This window comes from Oryctolagus cuniculus, chromosome 11, assembly GCF_051225735.1.
Source record: "Oryctolagus cuniculus isolate XC-2025 breed Fujian yellow rabbit chromosome 11, ASM5122573v1, whole genome shotgun sequence".
Lineage (NCBI taxonomy): Eukaryota > Metazoa > Chordata > Mammalia > Lagomorpha > Leporidae > Oryctolagus > Oryctolagus cuniculus.
The window spans coordinates 56,731,683-56,744,650 of record NC_142877.1 but is presented as its reverse complement, the minus strand read 5'-3'; the positions used below and the strand labels follow the sequence as shown (position 1 = coordinate 56,744,650).

Below are 12,968 nucleotides of genomic sequence, written 5' to 3'. Positions count from 1 at the left end.
AGGGTATGTTGGGGGGGGCGGTCTTTTGCTCAGGATGCCATATTTGACGGCCTCTGCTCTAGGAATCACCCCCCAGGCAAAGATGGGAAAACACATTTCTCCACCAGCAGAGCAAAATCCAGAGACCCAGGGGCCCAGAAATACATGGGAGAGACTCAGTGACCTTGCTCCTGACTCTGGGGAAATGTCCCGTTCACGTCATTGTCCCACTCAGCACAGCACCTGTCCCCAGCTGACCCAAACTGCCCTGTCCTCCAGTTCTAATCCCTTCAGGCCCCAAAAATCCACAAGGCATGTGCCTCCTGGTACTCTCTTCCTGGGGATGACTGAGGAGGGCCAGGCACCAGCCTGAGGATGGTCCAACTCCCACCCCCCAACCCCTAGTCTTTCCCTCTTATACCCAGAAGTGGGAGAGTGGGGGAAGATGTTCCCCCACTCCCTTTGCTTCCCAAAGGGAGAAGGAACCAAAAAAGAGGGAGGCTGGATGTGAGCCAAGCCGACTCAGAGGCTGGCTCCAAGCTTTCCCAGCTGTGGACTCAACTTCTTGGAGTGAGACGAGACGCCTGCTGTGTGAGTGCGGGTTTGACTCCCACACCCTGTCTGCACGCTGCCTGCCCCTCCTGCCTGCCTCCCGGTGGGGGGAGGGAGACGGAGAGAATGACACCAGCTCCTGAGCCATTCCCAGCTACAATCAAACCTCCTACAAAATATGAATCAGCACCAGCCATGGAGACAGAAACCAGGTTATTTGGAGACCGGGAGACCAGGGTGACAAATGCTTGCTTGGGGACAAGTGCTTAATTTGGGAAAACCAGCATCAGCCAACCTCAAAGTGAATTTCCGGGCCCCTTGTGCCTGTTCTACCTGGCTCCAAGCCAGATAGCCAGTGGGGATGGGGTTGGGGGGGGGGGAGGCGGTTCTCATGGTGTGAGTGCAGGGTCCCGAGCCCAGTTCTGGAAGCAATCAGTAAAGCCAGAGGACACAAAGTATCCTCCACAAAACGCTCTCCACTGTTGGCGTGCAGTCTGGGGAGGTTCCTGAGATCATTTTTACCGATGCACACCTGCAAAAGGAGTTATTTATCACCCCTCCCACCGCAGGGCTTCTCCAATTTTCACATGCACGCCCATCATCCGGAGACTTTATGGAAGCGCAGATTTGTATTCTGTAGGTTGCAGGCGGAGTCCCAGGGTCTGCATTTCTCACAAGCTCCTGGGTGATGCTGATGCCTGCTAGACCCTGGGCAGCAAGGGTCTAGAATAGAAGAAGGGCAGCTCAGAGTGGACTTCAGCGAGGAGGAGCTCGGTGCCTTGAGGCACCTCCACCAGAGAGGTACTTAACTGACAGATCAAGGAGCAAGATAAAGACAGATAAAGAGCAACCACAGAGGCTGGGCGGGGGGGATATCACGTAACAGAGGCTGGGCAGTTGGAGCGCATCAGGGAAGGAGTGTAAAAGCAGGAGAAGAGGCCGGCGCGGTGGCTCACTAGGCTAATCCTCCACCTGCAGTGCTGGCACACCGGGTTCTAGTCCCGGTCAGGGTGCCGGATTCTGTCCCGGTTGCCCCTCTTCCAGTCCAGCTCTCTGCTGTGGCCTGGGAATGCAGAAGAGGATGGCCCAAGTCCTTGGGCCCTGCACCCGCATGGGAGACCACGAGAAACACCTGGCTTCTGCCTTCGGATAGGCGCGGTGCACCGGCCGCAGAGCGCTGGCCACAGCAGCCATTGGAGGGTGAACCAACGGAAAAGGAAGACCTTTCTCTCTGTCTCTCTCTCTCACTGTACACTCTGCCTGTCAAAAAAATAAAATAAAAAAGCAGGAGAAGAGGAAAAATAAGGGATTAGGACTGGTGTGGTGAAGCAGGTAAAGCCACTATCGGTGATGCCGGCATCCCATATGGGCGCCAGTTTGAGTCCTGGCTGCTCTACTTCTGATCCAACTCCCTGCAAATGCATCTGGGAAAGCAGTGGAAGATGGCACAAGTGCTTGGGTCCCTGCACCCATGTGGGAGACCCGGAAGAAGCTCCTGGCTTTGGTACATCTGATGTCACATGCTTTATCAAAGTAAAAAAAAAAAAAAAAAAAAAAAAGCACTGGGGAGGGAATTGAGAGCTGTGCTTTAGTTACGTAGTACCCATGGTGCAGTGCCTGCTGGAAGTCCTGCTCTTCTGCTTCCGATTCAGCTTCCTGCTGATGTGCTCACTGAGAGGCAGAGGTGCCGCCCAAGTGCTTGGGTCTCTGCCGCCCACATGGAAGACCTGGAAGGAGTTCTGGTCTCCTGGCTTAGGCCTGGCCCAGCCCTGGGCATTGTGTGCATTTGGGGAGCAAACCAGGAGATACACCCCACCCCACCCCCTCTACTTTTCCAATAAGATGACAATAAATACTTTCTATTGTTTCTAAGATTTATTTATTTTACTTGAAAGAAATAGAAAGTATTTATTTTCATTTTATTGGAAAATAAAAGTTACACAGAAAATAAAAGACATTTATTGGAAAATAAAAGACAGAGTTACACAGAAAGAGAAGGAGAGAGAGAGAGAGAGAGAGGAGAAGGAGAGAGAGAGATCTTCCATCTGGTGGTTCACTCCCCAATTGGTTGCAACAGCCTGAGCTGCACTGATCCAAAGCCAGGAGCCAGGAGCTTCCTCCAGGTCCAGGTGGGTACAGGGACCCAGGGACTTGGGGGCCATCTTCTACTGCTTTCCCAGGCCATAGCAGCAAGCTGGATTGGAAGTGGAGCACCTGGGTCTTGAACCGGCGCCCATACGGGATGCCAGCACTGCAGGCGGCGGCTTTACCTGCTACGCCACAGCGCCAGTCCCATAAATACTTTTTAAAAGTTACGGTGGAGGCAGAGGCCATAAGAAGATGACCAGAACCCAGGCCTCCTCCAGAATGGAGCATGGATCTCCTGAAGGTGGGAGTTGGCCTTGTGGATCGAATGCCGGTTGAGACGCTCACTCCCCACATCCAGGAGCCTGGGTTCTAGTCCTGGTTCTGCCCTTGGAGTCCAGCTGCCTGCTTCTTCAGACCCTGGGAAGCAGCGGCAATGGCTCAGGTACTTGGGTCTCTGCCAACTGTGTGGGAGATCAGGGTTAAGCTCCCAGCTCCTGGCTGCAGCCCAGCTCAGCCCCAGCTATTGTGGGCATTTTGGAGAGTGAACCAGTGGATGGAACCTCTCTCTCTCTCTCTCTCTCTCTCTCTCTCATCTCCTTTTTGCAAAGAAAAAAATAGGCAAAGTTAAACTCTGGAGCCATCTCTCAGCCCCCACTTCACGCTTCTGCCATAGCATAGGTTGCTTATGTGTTAAGGATTTGAAAAGAAAAACCAGCACATTACAGACAGGTTTCTGTTGTGCCTTTGAGCCTCACTGTTCATCTTGAGTCATTAGGAGCAGCTCTGCGGGAACCAGGCGCGCGTCTCCTCCTGCTCAGTGGCCTGCAGATGAAAGAACCCGCTAACGCCAGGGGAAGCAAGCGCTTAAAAGGCACAGGCTCAGAGTCCTTGGGAACCTGCAGCTATTTCCCGGCCCCACGAGAACATCAGGCAGAGAGGGGATGAAGGAACCGGTTGAGGATGAAAACCAGCTCCGAAAAGAACCTCCCAGCCATCAAAGTGGAAAAGGTTCTCACAAAGAAAACCGTGGCCGCCCACAGAGCCCCAGGAAGCTGAGCAGCAGTGCTGGCGAGAGCAACACAGAGAGAGGGGGAAAGAAAAGACCACTAAAAAAAAAAAGGAGGAGGAGTTGCACACTGGGGCCAGAAAACAACAGACCACCAGCACCCCCAAACAGAGGATGGGCCTCGAGGTAGACAACTGCAGAACACTCCCGACAGGCAGAGGAGGGGCTGAGAAGGGAGTCGGGATAGGTCCGAAGGCAGGGCGAGGAGAGGGAACCCTTGGAAGGCAGATATCGCCCGGGAAGCCACCCAGTGGAGACGCAGCAGAGGGAGACCAGCGGGATCAGCCCAGACAGCACGGACCCCAGAGAGCTGGGAGGAGGCAGCCCTCCCATGCTGGGTTCCAGGAAAATCCTCTGCCCCTGCCCCCTGCCTCCGCCCTCTGCAGGTAATGGAGTGAGTAGAGCCAGCTGCTCTTAAGTCATTAATAGGAGCAGGGCTTAGGGACATTTTCTGACTCAGGGCAGCCTAGTCAGATCTTAATTTCCCTTGGAAATCCACCATCTAGGATCAAGCTTCACTACCACTCTCCCATGTCATCCTTGGACCCCTCCCAGGTCATGCCTCCAGCGACCGAGCAGAGGAGCCGCACCGTGGGGGGGTGGGGGGGGGTCTCTCCCGTGACCCATGTCTTCACGCCCAGGTCTGCTCTCCAGCTCCATCACAATGTGAGGGCACTCGTCCTCTTCCAGGGCGTTTTTCAAGAGACATGGATCTCATCAGCTATAGAGATCCAAGAATTACTTTTTTTTTTTAAGATTTATTTTATTTATTTGAAAGAGTTACAGAGAGAGGTAGAGCCAGAGAGAGAGACAGGTCTTCCATCTGCTGGTTCACTCCCCAGATGGCCACAATGGCCAGAGCTGAGCTGATCCAAAGCCAGGAGCCAGGAGCTTCCTCCGCGTCTCCCACGTGGGTACGGGGGCCCAAGAACTGGGGCCATCTTCTACTGCATTCCCAGACCATAGCAGAGAGCTGGATTGGAAGAGGAACAGATGGGACTCGAACCAGTGACCATATGGGATGCCGGCACTGCAGGCTGGGGTTTTAACCCACTACACTACAGTGCCGGCCCCCCAAGAGTTCCTTTCTATAAACACTGGGTAAATAGAAAAGAGACCAATGGTTGAGACAGTTCAGAAGTATTTCAAAGTATCCTTCCATTTGTTCTGCCTGTAAGACAGACAGACTCTCCTCTGTTGTTTAACCAGGGAGTTAAGAGGGATGTTATCTCACTTTCGCAGTTTCGTGTCTATATCCCCATTAATTCAAACGCCCCCAACACATGGCAAAGTCAGCATTATTATGATGCTCATTTGAAAAAATAAAAAGCACACGTGAATAAGTTGCAGCCCAAGGAACGCTCTTAACCGCGGGAGTAGCTGAGTTGGAGCACTGAGGAGATCGCCTGCCTGTAGGAGTTGGGAGACACCGGAACTCACTAACAAGGGAATGTGACGATCCGACTTGGAAAGGGAAGGCCCAGGGGCTTCACCCGCCGCGTGGTGTCAACCTCGCTCTGGTACCCGGATGTTTGTCCTCCCAGACCCCACACTTCCTTACAGAGCTGGGTGTGTGGTTGTCCACTCTGTACCCTCGAAGTCATCCCGAGGACCGCCAGTTAATAGGCACCCCAAAAAAATACAAGATGAAGGAAAGGAGGAAGAGAGAGAGAGGGAGGAGGGGGGGGGAGAGAGAGAGAGAAGCCTGGTTGGAAAGCCTGAGGGACATTGCAGGGAGATGGGCAGAGATGGAGAAGGAAGGGGGGGTGGCGGTGGAGGAGGTGCGAGCTCAGGGGTCTTGGGCAAGAGCACAGAGCTACAGGGCCTGGGAGAAGCAGGCACTGGAGCAAGAGAACCAGGGGTTTCCAGGGCACTGGTGCCGGCACAGCAGCAGCTGGGGGGCAGAGAAAAAAGAAGGGAACGGGGAACCGTCTGGGCAATAAGATTCCCTGTGGCTCCAACCGCTGGGGCCCCCAGCTGGAGGAGGTAACTCCCCAGGGGCCCCCCGCAAGTCAGCGGCTCTGCTGGAAGCTAAGGGCAGACGGCTGAGACAGACAAGCAGGAGACAGCTGTTTATTCGACAAACAGCCAGTAGCAAGTCTGCAAGCATGGAGGAGCCGGCCTTGGCAGCTGCCTCGCAGAGAAGTCACTGAACAAGTCAGGCAGGTGGAAGGAATTCGGGGAGCACATAGGAGCTACTGTGCCTAAGACATGACCTCATTGTGCTGGGCACCTGGTACCCACCTCAACTCAGAGCTGCTTACAAAAGGGGGGGTGACTGGGGCAAAAAGGCAGGGTTCTCTGGGGCAGGAAGCAGGCTTGAGGCCCTGGTGTGTTGTGTGTTGTTTTTGGGGGGAGGTGACTCACCCGAGCTCTCAGGGTCTCACAGCGAAAGTGGATAGAAACTGGACAGTCGGGGTTTTTCACCATTTCCCACTTGGCCTTTGGCACCTGGGCGGGGAGCAAGCTCTTCTCTGCCAGCCCTCCCTGACACCCACCACCTGGGACCAGGTCTCCTGTGCCCCGCGGCGGCACCATGTGGAGGCCGTTTGGACAGCCCAGAGAGACGGCCTGTAGGAAAGATGTTCCAGTCACCACATGGGAAATTTCAGGGAGGGTCCCTGTGGTCCAAACACAGTCTCTGGCTTCAGAGAGGCCCCACCTGCCCCCAGTCAGGTCCGGATGGCACTGCTGGCAGGTGCTCCCCAAAGCCCCGGACCTCCGCCCTGCAGACAAGGCTCTCTGCTTTGCATTGCTTCTCTCCACCTGCCAGCTTCTTGAATGTTCTTCGACAGGTCAGAGATAACTGCCTAGCTAGAGAGCCTCCCCCTCGCAGCCTCCCGCACACCCCCCGAGCTCCACTTTCCTGAGGCCATGAAAAGGTAGCATTTCTCCTTGGCAGGCATCTCCTGTAAAAACCAGGAGACGAGAAAGGAAGATTTCGGCTATCACCATGGAAACCGGCAGTCTCCACGGCTCCCCCGTGCACACGCGCGCCCCTATCAGCTCCTTCCCTCCCACCTCTAAGTCACAGCAGATTTCTCTTTGTGGCCAATCCACCAACTCATTTGGAACAAAGAACAGAAAAACAGCTGGCGGCGGTGTTGGGGAGGGGAGGCTGACCCCACTCACCCAGACTGGGGCTTCCCCCCAGCTCCCCAGGTCTCTTCTCTCACACAGGTGGTGCTGACCGCATTCTCCCAGGACCCCCGCTCCCTCTGCTCACATAGCTCGCCCAAGCCAGACTCCTGTCCACTCGGTGCCCAAGGGCAGATCCTCCAGCTTCATGCACTCCCAGTTGAGACCCCCCCTCACCCCCTGACTGCCGTCCAGCGTGCTGGTGCCATTACCCCAGCCAGACTCGCCCACCCCTCACCCCCACGCAGGCTCACTGTCACACTCCCTTCCTATTCCCCCATTCAGGGTCCCTGTCCCCTCTCCTGCTCCCACATCCCTAGGGCACTCCCTTATAAAATGGGGTCTCAAAAACCCCCACACTTCCTGTCTTCATTCTCCGCTCTCCAAAGAGACAAGAGGAGACCAGGGAAGCATCCCTCATCGGTCCCCTGGCGCTGCCTGGCCGTGAGACGTCATTAGCCTTTCCAGATCATTCTGAGATTCCTGAGAGGCTCCAAAGACCATTCTGTGCTGGGAGGAATTTTATCGGCATCTTTTACAGCTTTGTTTGTTGTTCAATTTCTCCAGCTCGGACTCTTTGCCCGAGTCTCTTCAGTCATAAAACAACCTCAAAAAAGCAGGATCTGAAACCCAGGGTGGCCTAGAGCCACCTGGATGCCCGCCCCGTGCCCCACCCCATGGTCGGTTAGGGGGCCCCTGGGTCCCCGTGGCTTCCTCCCCCACATACCCCCCACGCACCCATCCCCAAACATGGGTCTCCACCGCTCTCCCATCTGGGAGACTGGAAGCAAGCAGAGGATGACTCAGGGGCCGAGGAAGAAGATCAAGGAGGATTCGGAGCTTTGAGATCTCTGGATGCAAAGTGGAAAAGGGCGGGGAGCTGCGGAAAAGGCCAGGGAAGCTCCACCCCGCCCACCCGCTTCCCAGACTGGGGTTCCGAGTCCTTCCTCCATGGGTGCGGGGCAGATTTGCACTGAAGCGTGAGCCCTTCAAGCTAGCCCGAGCAGAACGGCCCCAGCATTTCCTTCTCCTCTGGGGAGGCAAAAATCATCGCATGCAAACGTATCCAAGACAGTCTCCAGCTGTCAGACATTCGCCATGCAAGTCCAGCCCGTGCCTGTCTGGTCAAGATCTGTTCTCCAAGAGGGAAGGGCTCAGCATTAGGTCTCTGGGGGTCTCTGCAGGGTTTAACCCCACCCCTCAGGAATAAGACAAGGAGCAGTTAGTGCCCAGAGATATGAAAGGTGAACCCACCCAGTGACCTTTCTTCCTGAAGGTTATCTTCTACTTTCTAGTTTCCTTTGTCTCAATGATCTCAGTGTTCATAGCTGTGCAGTAGCTGTTGGTACGGCTTCTGGTGCGTTCTGAACCCGCCCTTCCAGATCTGCCCACATTCCCTCCAGTCTCCCACTTCCAGTGCACGCAGAACGTTCCCAGCGCAGGCTCCACCGCCTGAGGTCGACTTAACCTTAAAAGTCATCTGCATTCCCGTCAAACCCATCCTCTCCTAATGTCTGCTGCTGCTGGAGGACCGGCCATTCTGCTCACTCTACTCAGCATCAAAGCTGTCACCCTCCCTCTTCGTCTTTTTTTTTTTTTTTTTTAAGATTTGTTTATTTATTTGAAAGGCAGAGTTACAGAGAGGCAGAGGCAGAGAGAGAGAGGTCTTCCATCTGCTGGTTCACTCTCCAGATGGCTGCAACGGCCGGAGCTGTGCCAATCCAAAGCCAGGAGCCAGGAGCTTCTTCTGGGTCTCCCACACAGGTGCTTGGGCCATATTCTGCTGCTTCCCCAGGCCACAGCAAAGAGCTGGATCAGAAGTGGAGCAGTCGGGACTCGAACTGGCACCCATGTGGGATGCCAGCGCCGAAGGCTGGGACTTTAACTCACTGCGCCACAGTGCCGGTCCCCAAATGTTATATCCTTAACATTTTTCTTAAAATCCTACCCCTCCCGTGAAGCTTTCCTTAATGATCCCATCACAATTTCCCCTCTTTTCTCCCAATTCCCATGACACTTAATTGTCCCTGTCATGCTCCTAGAACCCAGTGCCCTGTGGGTTCAGTCTGTGAACTTGTCTTCCTAAATGACGTCGAGCACCTGGAGGGGAGGGACTGCCCTTGTGTCCATCACCCACCACACTGCGTACCTGGCCTGGCACGTGGTGTGACTGGAGACACAGCAGTGGCTAACTGCACAAGGCCATGTCCGGGATGTAAATGCTAACTTGTGTCGTGGAAGAAGCAGCATTTCAGAAGCCGGAGGAAGTGAGTCTGCCTCTCAGCTCCTCCAGCTGTTGCCTGAGACCTTCATTCTGAACGAGGATGTGGCTGAAGGAGAAAACACATGGGAAGAGTAGACCCATGCTTAGCGCCTTGTAGATGCTCGAGAAATGTTTGTTCCTTCCATTCTGGCCGGGTGCCGGTCAGAGGCAGCTTGGCTGGGATAAGCTGCCGCTGAGGCCACGTGGCATAGCCTGGGCTGGCTCACCGGAGCGCAGCCGAGAGACGCACTGCTGCCTTCTCTCCGTCTTCATTCTAGAAGCCCTCAGCCCGTAGCCGACTTATGTTCTCAGGTTTTTGCTAAATCCCAAGCCCCCGCTCAAGTTCTCCCAGGACAGCCTCAGCCGGAAAGACAGCCCTGGAACTCCAAGAGTGCAGAACTGATGCCTCCTCCCCTCCCCCATTTCGCAGGCCTCCTGCCATCCGATTAATCCATCCCTAGGATGCTCAGGCCCCCAAGCTTCTGAGTTCCAAGTTCTCAACATCCCATCCCTTTCCTCAACCTTAGCCAGCACCTCACAGAGGCCGTGACAAAGCCTGGGGACAGTGTGGCCAGGGGAGACCAGGAAAGGTTAGCGCTTCTGAACTGGGTCTACAATTAGGCAAGGGCCACACATCCTGGAAGGAGAGTAAAACGAATCCAGGTTCTTCCCGGTGGTCTTCAGATGCAGGTAGGGCCTGAAAAACAGACAGGTAAACACGAAAGGGTCGCGGCCGGAGTCCCGGCCCAGGGAGCTGGCCCGCCTGCCCGCCCGCCCGCAGCACTGGTCTCACCTGGGCTTCAAGGGCTCCCCCAGGAGTTGGGGGGGGGGTGGCAGGGCCAGCGATGAGTCAGCTCGAGCTGAAAACAGAAGGTTTTGTTCAAAGGGCACAAGTCAGTGATGCAAGCTCTGGCGAAACAATGGCTCCCTGTACCCAGCCCCTCCCCACCCGTGAGGCCTCCACCTCCCTCTCCTCCCCACGCCCCAGCCAGGCCACTGACCAGGCCTCTGGTCAGACGCAGAAGTCTCCGGTCTCCACGTAGCCACTCTCCACTCGGCAACCTCACCTTCCCGGTCACCCTGAGCTCGCGTCTCCTGGGGAGCCGGCGCTGGTTCTCATCCTTCATTCCAAACCCTCACTCTCCAGCTGAGGCCTCATGCTTGAACATCGGGCTGCGATTCCACCCTCCAATCGCTCCTGGATCTTCACAAAGCAAACCTGCTCCCACGCTCTCTAGCTCCAAACCCTTGGATCTCTGCCTGGCATATCCCTCCCCCCAACCTTTTTTTTTTTTTTTAACAATCTCTTCTTTTTTTTTTTTTTTTCCCAAACCCTACTCAGTATTTTCCTCCTCCAGGAAGGCTTCCATGAGTAAGCCAAATTCCAGCCCCTCTTTTATCCCCCGGTACTCTTAGCATCTGGCACCCAGTTTACAATTTCATTTGTGTGCATTTCTCAGGCTCTGATTCGGGTAGCTTCCCTCTAACAAAGAGCTCTTCCTCCCCCTCAACAACATGTTCAGAATCAAGTACAGGAAGAGTTCAAGTTCAGCTATTAAAAAAAAAAAGGCATGAGTAACCTAGGGAGGAGGGGGTGGGCAATGGTGGGAGGAGACCAGCAAGGTGAGAATGCGGAAGGCAGATGTGAAACAGAAGCCACAGGACAGAAGAGAACAGTCTCTTGGCTTCTCTTGTCTGCTCCTACCTGTGGGGCGGGAAATTACACAGACGGTGCTCCTGCACTTTAAGGACTCGTAATGTAGCCACAAAGATAGGCTAAATAAAAGGACAGACTAAAAAAAGAAAAACTCGGAAGGTCAGACACTGAAATATTCAACAGCAACACAGTAGCGACCAAGATGTGTGTAAAGTGAAGGCGGGGGTCAGGGTGTGGAAAATGGGCGTGGTGGGCCAGGGTGTGTGTGGAGCAGAGACTTGGGGGTGGAGGGTTTCCAAGTCCAGCCACAGTGAGACCAAGGAAGTGGCCAGCTCTCCCCAATCCAGGAAGCCATCCTGGAAATGCAGGAACCTTTGGGATGCTTTGATAGGAAAGAAATGAACAAACAGCATATGGCAGGGTCACAGCCTGAACCAGGTGGCAGATGGCCGCAATAGCCAGAGCTTCGTGGATCCAAAGCCAGGAGCCAGGAGCTTCTTCCGGGTCTCCCACATAGGGTGCAGGGGCTCAAGGACTTGGGTGGGCCATCTTCTGCTTTCCCAGGCCACAGCAGAGAGCTGGATCGGAAGTGGAGCAGCCAGGACTCGAACCGGTGCCCATATGGGATGCTGGCACTGCAGGCAGCGGCTTTACCCACTGTGCCACTTTCAAAGCAGAGGGCAGTGCACTAGCTGAAAGACCTGACAGGGTGGGCGGGACGAGCCTGAGTCACAAACCTCGATCAGCACAGAACCGGCTCATGAACTCAACTCTCAGGCCAATGTGAATTTCCACCATGTCTCTTCCTCTGGCCCCAGCTTCTAAGAAAGACAGGAAAATAACATTCCTACTGTGTGGCAATAATAGATGTTTACACACGCAGTGTCTCACGTATGCATACTGCAGCCCAGGTCTCCCAGAAAAATTGGTTATATTTTCTTCTTTAATATCCTGCCAAGAGGGTGACTTCACACCTTTCCTTCTCCCCCTGTGATCCCACTGAAGGTATTCTGTTACGGCACAATTCACACCTCTGTCCGTGCAAAGCGTCTCTGACAACCCTCTTCCCTCCCTCACCCAGGCACCCATCCACACATCCGCATTTACTGTTCTCTTTCTTCCTGGCTTCCCCGCTTCTTTTTCCACACCCACCCCCAAAGGCAAACCAGCCTCCTTATACCAGGAAAAGGTGGCTGTAAAGAAAGAGAGGGTGCAGGGCTAAGGTGGGGGCCTTGAGAGAGCCTGAGGAGGGAGCGGGGAGGGAGCCGCCCGCCCTCCGCCAAGGTGGCTGTGCCTGCGGTTTTTATTATGCATCGATTTTCTTATCCATCTTCTTTAGAGCCTCTTAGATCTTCAGGCTGTGGCTGTTTCTCCAAATTGTCATTCACTTCAAGCTCTCTAGCTTCTTGCAGTGGCTAAGGGCGGGGGGGGGGGGCGGGGGGAGGAAGGCAGCCAAGAGAGGTGAATGGGAGTTGCTAAGTAACCGTTGCCAAGGAGCCAGGCCGGAGGAGCATCCCAGGCTGCCTGTTTGATTCCAGCCTGCCCCCTCGCACATCCTCCCTTCACTTAAATTCTCTCAGGTCTGTAAAGCACCTTGGTACCATCACCTTAACCAGCCACAATCCGTGCCTGTGAGTCCCACACGCCTAGACCCGGGGGCTGCTCTGCACAGACGACCCCCGTCCTTCTGATGGCATGGTCAAAAATAGGCAACGAAACATTGACACACAAAAAAGGAAGCTCTCATGTGCACAGCAGGTCCTTTGTGGTCGCTCTGAGGGTGGACACGGGGACACAGTGCACCCACCTCCCCGAGAGGGTACGTCCGGAAGTCGCACTGTTTGACCTGAAATTTTATGTATTCCCACAACACAAGCCCCGTCCTGTTTCAGGATCAACTGCAGGCTAAAAAGACACCTCGATCGTTTAACAGCAGAAACAGTCATGGCTGTCCACTCAGTTGAGGCAGGGACTCCAGAAAGTTCCACCTGATATTTTACTGAAAAACATACTTTATTAATTCCATGTCATTCAAATAACTACTAGGCATCCATCTCTTGGGGTGGTGAGGCGAGTATACAGCAGGGAGAATTTGTCTGGGTGGAGAGAGGGTCATTGCATGAAGCCAGTTGGAACTTCACCACAGATAACCCGGATGGACGTGCTTGCGCCATCAGCAGCAAGGTCACCCTCTCTCTGAGACTGGTGCAGAGGGTCGGGAGCTC

The 12,968-nt window shown here is 54.6% G+C and overlaps 1 long non-coding RNA gene across 3 annotated transcripts; it reads right to left on the bottom strand.

Annotated features, from left to right (window-relative positions):
* Positions 1–7,135: 7,135 nt before the first annotated feature.
* LOC103348277 (uncharacterized) lies at positions 7,136–10,386 on the bottom strand. Of its 3 annotated transcripts, XR_011379776.2 has the most exons (4): positions 10,088–10,378; positions 9,880–9,946; positions 8,973–9,783; positions 7,136–8,632 (listed from the first exon to the last, which is right to left on the bottom strand). It is a non-coding gene; the product is annotated as an uncharacterized LOC103348277 (long non-coding RNA). The 3 variants fall into 3 exon arrangements; XR_016217133.1 differs by having other exon boundaries at positions 7,136–9,783; positions 10,154–10,386; XR_016217132.1 differs by having other exon boundaries at positions 7,136–9,783; positions 10,088–10,377.
* Positions 10,387–12,968: the final 2,582 nt, after the last annotated feature.